Below are 16774 nucleotides of genomic sequence, written 5' to 3' on the forward strand. Positions count from 1 at the left end.
TGATCATTGTCTGGCATTTGTGTGGCGCGATGTTACTTGCCACTTGTTGGTCCGAGCCTGGATATTGTCCAGATCTTGTTGCATTTGAGCACAGGCTGCTTGAGTGTGTGAGGAGTCACGAATGGTGCTGAACACTGTGCAATCATCGGCGACCATCCCCACTTCTGACCTTATGACAGAGGGAAGGTCATCGATGAAGCAGCTGAAGATTATTGGGCTGAGGACACTACCTTGACAGATTCCTGCAGAGATGTCCTGGAGCTGAGATGACTGACCCTTCACAATCATCTTCCTTTATGTCAGATATGACTCTAACTAGCGGAGTGTTTGCCCCTGATACCCATTGATTGCAGTTTTGTCAGGGCTTCTTGATGCCACACTCGGTTGAATGCAGCCTTGTTATCAAGGGCTTTCCCTCTCCCCTCCCCTCTGGAATTCAGCTCCTTTTGTCCATGTTTGACCCAAGGCTGTAATGAGGTCAGGAGCTGAGTGGTCCTGGTGGAACCCAAATTGGGTGTCACTGAGCAGGTTATTGCTGAGCAGATGCTGCTTGATAGCACTGTTGATGAGACCTTCCATCACTTTACTAATGATCGAGAGTAGGCTGATGGGGCGGTAATTGGCCAGGTTGGATTTGTCCTGCTTTTTGTGTGCAGAACATACCTGGGCAATTTTCTGCATTATTGGGTAGATGCCAGTGTTGTACCTGTACTGGAAGAGCTTTGCTAGGGGAGCAGCAAGTTCTGGAGCACCCATCTTCAATTCTATTGTCGGATTGTTATCGGCGTCGGGGTAGAACATAGAACATAGAACATAGAAAAATACAGCGCAGTACAGGCCCTTGATGTTGCGCCGACCAAAGTCAACCTAACCTACACTAGTAAAAAATGAGGTCTGCAGATGCTGGAGATCACAGCTGCAAATGTGTTGCTGGTCAAAGCACAGCAGGCCAGGCAGCATCTCAGGAATAGAGAATTCGACGTTTCGAGCATAAGCCCTTCATCAGGAATAAGAGAGAGAGAGCCAAGCAGCCCAATAACCTCCATATGCTTATCCAATGCCCGCTTAAATGACCATAAAGTGGGAGAGTTCAGCACTGCTACTGGCAGGGCATTCCATGAACTCACAACCCACTGAGTAAAGAATCTACCCCTAACATCTGTCCTATACCTACCACCCCTTAATTTAAAGCTGTGTCCCCTAGTAACAGCTGACTCCATTAACAGAAAAAGGTTCTCAGTGTCTACCCTATCTAAACCCTTAATCATCTTGTACACCTCTATCAAATCTCCCCTAAACCTTCTTTTCTCCAATGAGAACAGCCCCAAGTGCCTCAGCCTTTCCTCATACGATCTTCCTACCATGCCAGGCAACATCCTGGTAAACCGGGGTATTAAAAAAAAACAAGAAATTAGATTCTAAAAAAACTAACCAGGAGGTTAGAATCTCCTCAGTTGAGAATTGACTAATCTCGCCACAGCCAGTGTACTGGGAGAAAGTGAGGACTGCAGATGCTTGAGATCAGAGCTGACAATGTGTTGCTGGAAAAGCGCAGCAGGTCAGGCAGCATCCAACGTCGATTCTCCTGCTCCTTAGATTCCTGAAGAAGGGCTCATGCCCGAAACGTCGATTCTCCTGCTCCTTGGATTCCTGAAGAAGGGCTCATGCCCGAAACGTCGATTCTCCTGCTCCTTGGATTCCTGAAGAAGGGCTCATGCCCGAAACGTCGATTCTCCTGCTCCTTGGATGCAACACATTCACAGCCAGTGTACTGTAAATAAAGGGTGTCGTGGTGATGGGATTCAGCTTCTGTGCAGTTATTTCTGAAAACTCTACTGGAGTCTTAATCCTTAGGGACAACGGTGAGGTTCTCCACTGCAGTGGCCTTGTCCAATCCTGGACCCATTGTCTCTCCTGACTTCGAGGGCTGCCGTTCAAATGATAATCTGCCAGGAACCTCAGCGAGCGGTATTAATCTTGATTTAAACAAAATGAAGTTTCGATCTGGAGCTTTCATTCTAAGGAAAACAAACCCATCCGTGCCTCCGTCTACATAAGCATTCTAAATTGAAAGTATCCCCACATTTCTTGAGAGCTTCCTTTCGAAAAGAGCAACACGGTGCTCAATTATGACGCGTTCCCATTTAATTTATTAATCTGTCAGGCATTAAATTGACTGTCAAAGGGGAGGTAAAGGAAAGGACCATTTTGAAATCAACTGAAGGCTTTTTAAGGATTGTTCATTCCATGCTGTCACAGGATTTATAGTGTGTAATGAATGACATGTCAACAATAATGGACAAGAATAAATGACTATGCTAATTCTGAAATTTGCTTTGGTTTAACCCTGCGTTTGCCACAATATTTTGTTCCAATGTAATAGTTCCCATGTCTACAAGGAGTAAAATGAGAAAATGCCATCAATCTTGTCATAACCTTCAGAACACAATGGGGAAGTTGTCTGAACTTCAACAAAGCTGTTTTTGAAGGCTAACCTGATAGCAATCAGTGTCTCATAACTGATGCAAACAAAATTTTGAAAATTAATTTGGATATCTGTCTTTCAAGCCCCAGTTATGGTATTTCTCAACACTTCTTCAAGTCCTGTCTGGGATAAAATAACTGAAATTTTTCAACATAAGTTTTCAACCAAATGATCCTATCCTGCAAAGAGGCAAACAGATATTAGGAAAACACAGATTATGTTTTGACAGACTAGAAGTCTGATCGGTGGGATAAGAGATGAAAGGATTGAAAATTTAAGCCACCTTTCTATCCAAAGACTTAAATATCAGAGTTAGACCTGACATTATGGGAAGTGGGTACAATTACAGCCTTTAAAAGATATTTGGATAAATCCATGAATAGGAAAGGTTTGGAGGGGTATGGGCCAGGAGCAGGCAGGTGGGACTGGCTTAATTTGGGATTATGTTCAGCATGGACTGGTTGGATCAAAGGGTCTGTTCACGTGCTGTATGACTCCGTTAAAGTTAAAGTTAGATTTATTTCCCAGAATATGATAGTGATTCAGTAGGAGAGGAGTGTTGTTTTCTTGAAGCAGTGAAGGATGAGGGAGAACCTGATAGAGGTGTATACGATTATGAAGGGCATGGGCAGGGTGGATAGAAAGTAGTTAAAGGGCCAATAACAAGGGGGGGTCTCATTTTAAATTGAAGAACAGGTGATTTGAGCAAAACCTGTTTTCACCCAGAAGTAAGTGGGAGTCTAGAATGGACTGCCTAGGACAATGGTGCAAGAAAGGAAAACTTACATCACTTCTGTCAGGCTGAAGATATAGAAGCTTGAACATATGCACTGACAGGCTCAAGAGCTTCTTCCCTGCTGTTTTTATTCTGCTGTATGGACCTCTCTAACTTCACATTATGTTGATCTTGCTGCATGCACCTCCTGTGCAGCTGTAACCCTATATGCCCCACTCTGTCTAAGCACCTTGTGATCTGTTTCTCCTTGTTTGCTGGGATCTGCCTGTACTGCATGCAGAACAAAGCTTTTCACTGTCCTCAGTCACATGTGTGATCAGTAAATCCCATCAGTCAGTGGAAAAGGTATATGGGTAAGCACTGATAATGTCATCACATTCAAACTCAATGGACGAAGGGTTGGAAAGTGGGATGAGTGCAGATAGGTCAGCGCAGATTCAATGAGCTACAGTGCGCCTTGTGTGGTGTGTGACTTTATGACTCTAGAATACAGAGTGACCCTCAGGGGCCAACTACAGGCCAAGATATATCAGACCATGGAATGTGTGGTCTTGAATGGCTTTCTGCCAGACCATCTTTACAGCTTAAACCTCGATGCGTTTCTCTCTTTGCTACATTAATCTGACATTTCACTTAAATGTCCAGCTTCAGCTGGCAATGAAGTCATGACGAGATTGTCTAGAGGAAGTGGTCACAGATCAACACTTTGATGAAAGCATTCTTGATTTTTGCACAGGTCTTGTTAGTCACAGGATTATGATCCACTGCTCTTTCAGAATTCAAATTAGTTTTCCACAATGTTTACCTTGGCTTCCTAAAGCAGAACATGTGTTGTCCAACTTTAATAGCTGAGACAGTTTCCAAGCTAATCCACAAAATGCCGGCAGAGATGATAAAATTCAGACATTTTGTTTTAATTACAGCAGTGTGTTATTATTATAAATATTTGTGAAAGTAGACATATATTCATTCCCATGTGTTAGAATACTGTCTAGCGGAGTAAAAAGATTCCAGATTCAGCAATCTCTGCTAAGACCACGGTTATTAATTGGAGATTGGTGCTACAATGTCTATTCTTGCTTAATTGCATCTGTTAATTGTCATAGCACATTATATCATGTTGAAGATTATATTTAAATGCAAGTCCTTACATCTTCCACAGAATCCCAAATGATTGACCTGAGGAATCTCTGAATGAATAGGGAGCAGAGGGATACAGATCCTTAGAAAATAGGCGACAGGTTTAGATCGAGGATCTGGATCAGCGCAGGCTTGGAGGGCCGAAGGGCCTGATCCTGTGCTGGAATTTTCTTTGTTCTTTGTTTTTTGAGCATTTTGGCCAAACATTATTGTGTTTGTTTTTCTGTTTGACCGTCCTGAAAAACCTTTCTCAAAGTTTTAAGCTACTTTTTAATTTTTAAGCGTTATCTTTTTTCTTAGCATTCACGACCATCTGAAAGGGTTGGAGAAGTGTGGATTTATTTCAGGAAGAAAAGCCTTCTGCAGACAGTGTTGGCAGTGGGACCTCCATCAGACCATGCCCACTGACCATACACCGGTGAGGAAAGTACCCAGGATTTCCACTAAAGTGCAGGCCAAAGGATTAGATAGATACTTGTGGAAGAAACCTTTCAGTGCTTCTAAGCAATCTCTTAGCTATATTATGAACCAATGTTATAAGTCAGAAATAAAAATAGGAATTACCAGCAGGTCTGGCAGCATCTTGGAGAGAAAAATCAAAGTTAACATTTTGAATCAAGTGATGTCCCCTACATGAACCTCATGTGCTGTTGTATTTCTATTTCTACACATGTTCACATCCTGCTGCAACAAACCTTTCAACTGAGTTCTCTGGTTCCTATCCCATTCCTTCAGGACTTCCTCATCAGGCACATCAAAATCTAAATTTCTACTCAAGTTTAATATCAAGTGACGGGTTGTAGGCTTCAGCTTTGATGACGGAGCTGAAGAAGTGGGAGGATTCGAAGGAGAAGTTGTTGAGGGTAAGGACCAGTTCAGCTAATCGAATGAGTGTGTTGGTGGAGGGGTACTGATTGGGTCAGCAGAATAAGGACTAATGCCCTAAATGTCAACTCTCAAGCTCTTCGGCTGCTATCTGACCTGCGCTGCTTTTCCAACGCGACACTTTTTGACTCCACCTTTGATGAGTTTCAGCCTTTGGTTCAAATCACTTTCTGGAGAAATAGCTTCTTGGTTGCACTAAGAAAAATCGGAATACTTAAAGAGTATAATTTATTTTAAAAGTGCTCACCCAGCAAGTACAGTCCTTGAAAAGATCCCTCTTCCTAAAAGTCATGAACTCGGATGTGTGTGTGTGCGTGTGTGTGTGCCCGTGTGTGTGTGTGTGTGTGTGTGTTTCGTGTCCCATGAAGGAGCAGCAGACTAAGGTGTGTGATTTGGAGGGCGATCTGAATCACAATCACAGAGTTGTTGTGTGACAGGGGAGCTGCAACTGCTCTTCAAATGCGCACCTCATTGAGTACCACTCTCCTGCTTTCTCCCTGTAAGGCTAGATATTGTTCTTTTTCCAATAACCATTGGATTTCCTCTCGAATTCATCAGTGGAGAATCTGCCTCTCCCACGGGTGTGTGAAAAACAAATTCCGTCTGTAGCTTTTGTTCCTTTTGCTGATATTTTAAACTTATGCCTCTGGTTCTTAATCTGTATACGAGTGAAAACATTTCAGTCTGCAGGTTGTTATGCTATAACGCGAATTGGCTGTAACGCGCTCGATGAATTGGGGACACTATTTCTAAAGCACGAACCTTTAAAGCATGTGTTGGCTGTAATGTGATTACATCGCCAACACTTAAAGCGCTGTTTCTAAAACGCGATTTTTCTATAACGCACAAGAACCCACCCATGGTGTTTTAGAGGAACTGACTCTATTTACTCTGTCAAGCCTACTCTTAATTTTTAAATATTTCCAAGCTTCTTTTGTCCTGACAAATCTGTCCCAGCACTTCCAGGCTATCCTCATAACTATCCTCCTGCATCCTCTGCAGTGTTTTCACATCCTTCCTAAAGATTGATTTGGAGAGGCCGGTGTTGGACTGGGGCGTACAAAGTTAAAAATCACACAACACCAGGTTATAGTCCAACAGGTTTAATTGGAAGCACACTAGCTTTCGGAGCGACGCTCCTTCATCAGGTGATAGTGGAGGGCTTGATCGTAACACAGAATTTATAGCAAAAATTTGCAGTGTGATGTAACTGAAATTATACATTGAAAAATTGATTGTCTGTTAAGCCTTTCATCTGTTAGAATACAGTGATAGTTTGACTTTCATGATTTACACATGAAAGAAGTGAAACTATCACTGTATTCTAACAGATGAAAGGCTTAACAGACAATCAATTTTTCAATGTATAATTTCAGTTACATCACACTGCAAATTTTTGCTATAAATTCTGTTACGATCGAGCCCTCCACAATCACCTGATGAAGGAGCATCGCTCCGAAAGCTAGTGTGCTTCCAATTAAACCTGTTGGACTATAACCTGGTGTTGCGTGATTTTTAACTTCCTAAAGATTGATACCCATTCGTTCTCTGATGCTGAAATAATGTCGTATACAAGTTTAATATAACCTCTTTGCCCTTGTACTCTGTGCCCTTAATAATAAAGTCGAGGATGCTGCATGATTTATTGAGTACCTCTCAACCTACCTTGTCATCTTTAATGGCTTCTACACACACACACACACACACACACACACACACTGATCCCTCTGCTCCTCCAAGCCCAGCAGAACTGCACCCTTTATTCTCGTTTGTAGAGGTCATGGATTTGGGAGATGCTGTCTGTTAAATTATTCATGACCAGCAGAGAAACTGACCTCTCTGAAATTGGCATTGAAAACGAATCCTGACCTTCCGACAATGAATCTATTTCAGCAAACGTTTCTAGGGTTAAGGCTAGATTGACTTGACTTCCAATGGGAAGGTGACCCCATGTCACTGAGGGAACAGTTTATTTTGTGGAAGAAGAGACAGCGCACAGGAACATATTTGAGTGTTCGGAACGGATTCACTGAATATGCAGTGCAGTGGGACAGATTCACTGGGCATGCAGCACACTGGAAAAGATTCACTGGGGATGCAGTGCACTGGAACGGATTCACTGGGGATGCAGTGCACTGGAACTGATTTACTCTGGGTGCAGTGCACTGGAACAGATTCACTGGGGATGCAGTGCACTGGAACAGATTCACTGGGAATGCAGTGCACTGGAACGGATTCACTGGGGATGCAGCGCACTGGAACGGGTTCACTGGGCATGCAGTCCACTGGAACAGATTCACTGGGGATGCAGCGCACTGGAACAGATTCACTGGGGATGCAGTGCACTGGAACAGATTCACTGGGGATACAGCGCACTGGAACAGGTTCACTGGGCATGCAGTCCACTGGAACAGATTCACTGGGGATACAGCGCACTGGAACAGATTCACTGGGGATGCAGTGCACTGGAACTGATTTACTCTGGGTGCTGTGCACTGGAACAGATTCACTGGGGATGCAGTGCACTGGAACAGAATCACTGGGAATGCAGTGCACTGGAAGTGTGTGACTGTATGCTTGAAACACGATAGAGAGGTGGATGTTACATTGGGATGTTTTATGGAAATTAATTGTTTTGGTGAAGTCAAGTTCTGGCAGGGAAGTGAAACGCTCTACGATATTTATACCCTGGGCAACACACTCCAGATCCTCACAGCAATGCCAGCAATGAAGAAGATGAGTTTGTCTTTGGCCTGATAATTACACACGTGGTTGTAGTCCTAAAGAGGATTACACTGGGTATTTCTCTCACGGACTCAAAAGTGCTGGAGCACTCAGCCACCCCACTGAGTGTTAATCTGTAACTAATACTTTCCGATATTAGTGCCCTTAGGAGTCATGGAGGGCTGTTGCTGTGTAATTCATCACAGAACGTACAATGAAATAGGTTAAACCAGCAGTAGTCCAAATCCCGCTGATCTCCCAAGTTGTACACAACTCAATTCCCTTTCTCATTCAGCTCAGAGCCTATTCACAGCTGCTGCTGTGGTGGAGATGAATGAATGCTAACAAGAGATTGCACTGCACTTTCCCCAGAGGTCAGATCTCATTATCTCTCTGACTTCACTCTGTCCCTGCTACTGCCGGTAACTGCTCCTCTCATTCTGTTATTCCTTGAGGATGTCGCAAGACCATTGGGAATGTTTATGTGGGAGAGGAAGGGAAGATGATTCAGCCCTAAGGAACTGGTGCCATCAGTCTGACTGGTCAACTGCTGTCAGTAATTGCAAATGAGGACAACAAGTTGCATTTATATAGCTTCCTTAATGTAGTTAAGTTCCAACTAGTTTCACAGGAGCATTATCAAACAGCTTGTGGTATATGAAGGCAAACCTTTTAAGAGGAGAGGGAAATGTAAAGCAGGAATTCTGCAGTTTAGGAATGAGTCAGCTGAATTGCAGCACCCGTCCCAAGGCTGGAGGGAAGGAATTAACAAAGGCCCGGAACTGAGGAATGCAGTGACCCAAGCAGAGTCTGTGTCAACCCTCTGTCAGCTTCGTCAATGACCACCAACTTTGAGAAGGAGCCTCTGTCATGTTTCAGAATTATGTTGAGAATTTTTCCACGTAAAGGATTCAGAGAAATTTAAACCCATCTGAAAACCCAGTTGGAAACAAAGAGGTTAACCCCACTTGCTACTGAGGGAGTTTCACCCAATGGGATACCGGAGAGGGCTTAACCCTCTCACTTGATATTATAGCCTCCGATTTATCTCTTCACCCTCGAGGCTCCCTGTCTCCATTCCTGATGAAGGGCTTTTGCCCGAAACGTTGATTTTCCTGCTCCTCGGACGCTGCCTGACCTGCTGTGCTTTTCCAGCACCACTCTAATCTATACTCTGGTTTCCAGCATCTGCAGTCCTCACTTTTGCCATGATAGCAGTTAGTCTTGTTTTGTGATGAAAGGGTTAATCCTTGATCAATGAGGAGTTGGTGTTGAAGGGGATCTGTTTGCATCTGTTTTGAGCACTGTTTTAGGCTGTCGATTTATTTTCTTCAGAACTGGGTTTGCAATGCAATTGGTACTGAAGGGGTTAGTACTGGTTAGCAGGAAGGGTCTACTTGCATTTGGTACTGAAGGGGCTAGTACTGGTTAGCAGGAAGGGTCTACTTGCATTTGGTAATGAAGGGGTTAGTACTGGTTAGCAGGAAGGGTCTACTTGCATTTGGTAATGAAGGGGTTAGTACTGGTTAGCAGGAAGGGTCTACTTGCATTTGGTACTGAAGGGGTTAGTACTAGTGCGAGGAAGGATCTAATCGCGGTGATAGAATATAGAACAGGACAGCACAGGAACAGGCCCTTCAGCCCATCATGACTGCACCAACCATAACGCCATTCTAAAGGAATCCCACCTGCCTGCACATGGTCCATATCGCTCTATTCCATGGCTGTTCATGTGCCTGTGTAAATGCCTCTTAAACATTGCTATTGTTCCTGCTTCTAACACCTCTCCTGGTAGTGTGTTCCAGGCACCTTACCATCCACTATGTCAAGTTCTTGCCTGACACATCACCATTAAAACATTTCCCCTCTCGCTTTAAACCTCAGCCCCGCGAGTGTTTCACATTTCCACACAGCTCTGACTATCCACCCTCTCCATGCCTCTCATATTTTTATATATTTCTACTTGGTACTGAAGGGGTTAAGTCACTGTTGGTGCTGTGGAGACCGAGCTGCCTGCTGTTTTGCATGTGTTTTGTGTGTGAGACAAGACAGTGGGTTTATTTAGTTAAGAGATTGAGTTTGCAATATGACAGATTGTCACTCAGCCTCATGTACTGTGCTCAAGTACCTTTCTACCAGCAAGATTGACACTCTGTTGATTGGCAGCTACTATTTATTTTCCTAATCTATGTGTCTCAGAGATGGAGGGGCTTAGCAAAGTGGAACCATTCATTTTTTTTCTCTTGTTGGGCTCCAATAAAATCTGCCCCAATCTAGATGATATAGCTCATTAAGATTGATTCTTACCTCGCAGGATGTATACTTAAAAAGGCAGTGTCGTCATGGCAACGTGTCTTGTGAAGACAGTACCATGATGTAATCGCGTTCAGGATTATAAATTTCTGCAGAAATCAGTGATTATAATGAACCAGAGGTTGACTAGCCTTTCACACCTAGCCCGCCCCTCATCCCCTCACCCCCCCGCATTCCCCCACCACATTTTGCCCCAAGGACATGCGATTACGTTATGTGCATTGCTGGTCATCATTTCTTTATGTCTTTTTCCTCTGTCTTAAACCCATACAGTCATAGAGATGTACAGCATGGAAACAGACCCTTTGGTTCAACCCGTCCACACCAACCAGATATCCCAACACAATCTAGTCCCACCTGCCAGCACCCAGCCCATATCCTTCCAAAGCCTTCCTGTTCATATACCCATCCAGATGCCTCTTAAATGTTGCAATTGTACCAGCCTCCCCCACTTCCTCTGGCAGTTCATTCCATACACGTACCATCCTCTGTGTGAAAAGGTTGCCCCGTAGATCTCTTTTATATCTTGCCCCTCTAACCCTAAACCGATGCCCTCTAGTTCTGGACTCCCCGACCCCAGGGAAAAGACTTTGTCGATTTACCCTATCCATGCCCCTCATAATTTTGTAAGCCTCTATAAGGTTACCTCCTCAGCCTCTGATGCTCCAGGGAAAACAGCCCCAGCCTGTTCAGCCTCTCCCTATAGCTCAAATCCTCCAACCCTGGCAACATTCTTGTAAATCTTTTCTGAACCTTTTGAGGTTTCACAACAACTTTCCGATAGGAAGGAGACCAGAATTGCATGAAATATTCCAACAGTGGCCTAACCAATGTCCTGTACAGCCGCAACATGACCTCCCAACTCCTGTACTCAATACTCTGACCAATAAAATAAAGCATACCAAACGCTGCCTTCACTATCCTATCTATCTGCGACTCTACTTTCAGAGAGTTATGAACCTGCAATCCAAGGTCTCCCGAGTACCTTACCATTAAGTGTAAACATCTTGCTAAGATTTGGAGATGCTGGTGTTGGACTGGGGTGTACAAAGTTAAAAATCACAGAACACCAGGTTATAGTCCAACAGGTTTAATTGGAAGCACTAGCTTTCAGAGCGCCGCTCCTTCATCAGGTGATAGGGGAGGACACAATTGCAAGACAGCTGGGGAAACCAAGCAAAGGCTACGGCAAAGAATTAATGGACACCACACAGCAATCAACAGACAGGAGGGTTCCTTCCCAGTTGGGGAACACTTCAGTGGTCCAGGGCTTTCAACCTCAGACCTTCAGGTGTCCATCCTCCAAGGCGAACTTCGGGACAGGCAGCAGCGAAAAGTGGCCGAGCAGAGACTGATAGCTAAGTTCCATACCCATAGGGAGAGCCTCAACCGGGACCTTGGTCACACACACACACACACACACACACACACACACACACACACACACACACACACTCCTTTACATGGACATACATATACACAGACACACATACAGAGTAAAAAGTGAGGTCTGCAGATGCTGGAGATCAGAGCTGAAAATGTGTTGCTGGTTAAAGCACAGCAGGTCAGGCAGCATCCAAGGAACAGGAAATTCGACGTTTCAGGCCAGAGCCCTTCATCAGGAAGGGCTCTGGCCCAAAATGTCGAATTTCCTGTTCCTTGGATGCTGCCTAACCTGCTGTGCTTTAACCAGCAACACGTTTTCAACACACATACAGACACTCATACACACCCTTACAGACACACACACTCCCACATTCACACATGCATCCTCTCAGAGACTTAGGCCACTCTACACTCACACACATACTTATAGACTCTCCCTCACAGACATTCACAACCCCCCACCCCGGACACACACACACTCCTACAGACACCCACACTCTCACACTCACACATGCACCCTCTCACAGATTTAAGACACTCTATACTCACATACACACACATATATACTCTCTCTCACACTCACAATTCCCCAACCCAGACAGACACACACATACACAAAGATCCACATGCATAAGTATACTTATACGTTTGTGGGGTGAATTTGTACTTGCAGAGTTACATTGTACTTTGCTCAAAAACTGCATGAATCCATTTAAGACTCTGTTATCTCACTTTTTAGATTAGAATCAGTCTAAACATTATGGTAAAGACAGAGAACACAGGGGCTAACACCTTCAACATATTGTCCCGCTAACACCCATTGTTACAGTTAACCTGAGAATGCAACTTTTAAAAAAACGTTATGTGATTTACACATGAAAGAAGTGAAACTATCATGGTATTCTAACAGATGAAAGACTCAACAGACAATCAAGGTATTTTTCAACGTACAACTTCAGTTACATCACACTGTAATATTTTGCTACAACTTCTATGCCTTACAGTTGTGCCCTCCACTACCACCTGATGAAGGAGTGGCGCTCCGAAAGCTAGTGTGCTTCCAATTTAACCTGTTGGACTAGAACCTAGTGTTGTGTGATTTTTAACTCTACTAAGATTTGCTTTCCCAAAATGCAGCACCTCGCATTTATCTGAATTAAAGTCCATCTGCCTCTTCTCAGCCCGTTGGCCCAACTGGTCAAGATCTTGTTGTAATGTGAGGTAACCCTCTTCGCTGTCCATGACACTTCCAATTTTGGTGTCATCTGCAAACTTACTAACTGTACCTTTTATGCTCACATCCAAATTATTTATGTAAATGACAAAAAGTAGAGGACCCAGCACCGATCCTTGTGGCATTCCACTGGTCACAGGCCTCCAGTCTGAAAAACAACCCTCCACCACCACCCTCTGTCTTCTACCTTTGAGCCAGTTCTGTATCCAAATGGCTGGTTCTCCCTTTATTCTGTGAGATCTAACCTTGCTAATCGATCTCCCCATGGGGAGCCTTGTCAAATGCCTTACTGAAGTCCAAATGGATCACGTCTACAGCTCTGCCCTCAACAATCCTCTTTGTTACTTCCTCAAAAAAACTCAGTCAAGTCTTTGAGACATGATTTCCCATGCACAAAGCCATGTTGACTATCCCTAATCAGTCCTTGCCTTTCCAAAACATGTACATCCTATCCCTCAGGATTCCCTCCAATAACTTGCCCACCACCGACGTCAGTCTCACACGTCTATAGTTCCCTGGCTTGTCCTTACCACCCTTCTTAAACCATGGCACCATGTTAGCCAACCTCCAAGTCTTCCAGCACCTCACCTGTGACTATCAGTGATACAAATATCTCAGCAAGAGGCCCAGCAATCACTTCTCTAGCTTCCCACAGAGTTCTAGGGTATACCTGATCAGGTCCTGGGGATTTATCCACTTTTATGCATTACAAGACATCCAGCACTTCCTCCTCTGTAATCTGGACATTTTGCAAGGTGTCACCCTCTGTTTCCCTACAGTCTACATCTTCCAGCTCCTTTTCCACAGTAAATACTGACGCAAAATACTTCAAATCCCACCCCCCCCATTCAAAGGCACCATCTCGTGGCCACTTCCAGTTCAGAAGTTTTTAAAATCATGGGTGGGGAGAGAGGGTATGGATAAGGTCTTTTCCCCAGCTAGGGGATGTCCAGAACTAGAGGGCATAGGTTTAAGGTGAGAGGGGAAAGGTTTGAAAGGGACTGAAGAGGCTACTTTTACATGTCGAAGGTGGTGTGTGTAGGAACGAGCTGCCAGAGAGAAGTGGTGGAGGCTGGTACAACATTTAAATGGTAGCTAGAATAGGAAGAGTTGAGAGGGATATGGGCCAAGTGCTGGCAAATGGGACTAGATTAATGTAAAATATCTGGTCAGCATGAACTAGTTGGACCGAAGAGTCTGTTTCCATGCTGTACAGCTCTATGACTGGAAATGACGACGAGGAGTATATTTAGGCAGTTCTCTCTTTAGAAGGTTCTGGCAAATTCCAGCAAAGTTATTGGACACCAGAAGTCACTCACTTTAAGGCCGATGTTAATGGAAAGACAATGGGTAGGATTCTTTGCTCCCAGAAAGTGAGAGGGGCTTTCTCCACACAACAATTAATTTCCGACGGGATCAGAGTGGTGCTGGAAAAGCACAGCAGTTCAGGCAGTATCCGAGGAGCAGGAAAACCGACGTTTCGGGCAAAAGCCCTTTATCAGGAATACAGGCAGAGTGCCTGAAGGATGGAGAGATAAATTAGAGGAGAGTGGGGGTGGGGAAAAGGTATCATAGAGTACAGTAGGTGAATGGGGGTGGGGATGGAGGTGATAGGTCAGGGAGGAAGGTGGGGGAAGGTAGCAAAGAGTACAATGGTGAATGGGGGTGAAATGAAGGTGATAGGTCAGAGAGGAGGGTGGAGTGGATAGGTGGAAAGGAAGATAGGCAGGTAGGACAGGTCATGAGAGTGGTACTGAGCTGGAAGGTTGGACATTTTACATTGTTCTGCATCGTATTCTGTACAAATCAACTTGTGAACGGAATCCATGATGGAACCCATTTGTAACCCAGGGATTGCCTGTAGAATTCTTTCTCTCCAGGTCCCCAGTTCCAACTGACACATTATTGTCCCTTTTCCTTGGTGAATGTTGGTATTCCTGTCTTTCCTAGTGGCAAAGTATTCCTTCCATCGTCTCATCTGCCAGTTCATTGAATTAGATGCTGTTCCACACTCCATGCTGTAATTTCTAGATTAATGTCGTGCGAAGGAGGAGGGAGGACTGGGAATTTGAGCAAGAAAGCTAACAGTTCTGCACATTTTTCCATCTGAAATAAAATCATATACATTCGGGAGGGTGTACGATCTTCCAGCCTAAGTCCACTCATCGGATCCGTCGCAGTGATTTACTACACACACACACACACACACACACACACACACACACACACACACACACACACACACACACACACACACACACACACACACACACACACTAACTTGCCTTTCAGAGTTTACCTTATATTCCAGTGTGAAACACTGTGCATTCATTACATTCAACAAAAACAGAAATCACTGCAAAAAGCTCATTAGGTCTGACAGCACCCAAGAAGAGAAATCAGAGCTAATATTTCAGGTCTGATGACCCTTCTTCAGAACTGATCATGCATTCATTGCACGTCTTCCATCACACAGCAGTCAGGGGTGTCGATTCATAGAATCCCTACATTGAAGAAAGAGGCTATTCAGTCCATCAAATTTACAATGACCTTCCAGAGAGCATCCCACCTAGACCTGGCCCCAGACCCTTTCCCCATAACCCTACTGTTTCCCATGGCTCAACCTGCTAACCTGCACATCGCATGGACACTACAGCAGGGCCAGTCCATCTAACCTGCACATGTTTGGACTGTGGGAGGAAACCCACAGGGAGAAAATGCTAGGCGAGACTAGGACCTGAGGGCATAGCCCTCGAGTAACGGGAAGACCTTTTGGAACAGAGATAAAGAGAAACTTCTTCAGCTAGAGAGTGGTGAGTCTATGGAATTCACTGCCACAGAAGGCCGGATCATTGAGTATATTTAAAATTGAGATAGATATGTTCTTGAGTATCAAGGGCTATGGGGAGAAAGGCTTGGAAAACTTATCAGCTATGATTGAGCAAGCTCAATGGTTTAGTTCCTGCTCCTATGCCTTATAGACTAATGTGCAAACTCCATAGAGACAATTGCCTGAGGCTGGGACTGAACCTAGGTTCCTGGTGCTGCAAGGCAGCTGTGTTAGTCACTGAGCCACCATGCCACCCTTGTATTGTTGTTTCAGCTATGGGTTAGGAGCATAAATTCACTGTATTGTTCAGCTGTTAAACTGAGCTCCCGTTAAGGCAATTGCTCCTAATTTGATAAATCCAGACAGATCAACTTGATAATGTTTCATTTCTAGTCAACCAAATGTTTAGCTTATCCCCTGTCGGTCGAGGGATGGGCCTTGGGATTGGTTCCTGACCAGATTGAAAGAGTGCTTTCACGTTCCTATGGCTGCATCCAGTGGGTGCTTTAATATTTCGTGCGTGGAGATTTATCAAGTGAGGAGACGTGAATTTCAGAATCCAGAGCATGAGGGCAGAGACACATTTCAGTCAGACATTGTCTTCAGGATCCTGAGTTCCCAGCACCGAGGGTAGGCCAGGAGGACCCTGCTTGCTAATGAAGGGTCTGGTTCAGAAGGTATCTCCCGTGGGAAGCTAATGACAGCAGATCAGCCGCTTTCTGCAGCTCAAATGCCATTCACCCATTTTCCGTCACTAACTGGATTAAAATCATTACAGAATAGATTAGCTTTCCTAATGAGGCAGCTTGACTCTGACGGGGCTCCGATAAAAGGCCAAAGGACAGGTTCGTGTTTGGAAAAATCTCTTTAACTTGCCTGGTACGAACACACGGATATTGGCCCAGCCTGGGTAACAAACTAAGTCTCGCTGTAGACTGGACTCACAGAGAGCAGGCAGAATACTCACTGTGCAGTTTAACAAGACAATAACTTTGCGCCGATCCCATTTAACAAGCATCTAAAGTAAACACAAACAGCAGG

General features: G+C 44.4%; 1 protein-coding gene across 2 annotated transcripts in view; it reads left to right on the forward strand.

Moving 5' to 3' along the window:
• LOC132823328 (slit homolog 3 protein-like) overlaps positions 1-16774 on the forward strand; it is a 699246-nt gene that overhangs the window by 313592 nt on the left and 368880 nt on the right. The gene's annotated exons all lie outside the window — the stretch shown is intronic.

This window comes from Hemiscyllium ocellatum, chromosome 16 (assembly GCF_020745735.1).
Source record: "Hemiscyllium ocellatum isolate sHemOce1 chromosome 16, sHemOce1.pat.X.cur, whole genome shotgun sequence".
Lineage (NCBI taxonomy): Eukaryota > Metazoa > Chordata > Chondrichthyes > Orectolobiformes > Hemiscylliidae > Hemiscyllium > Hemiscyllium ocellatum.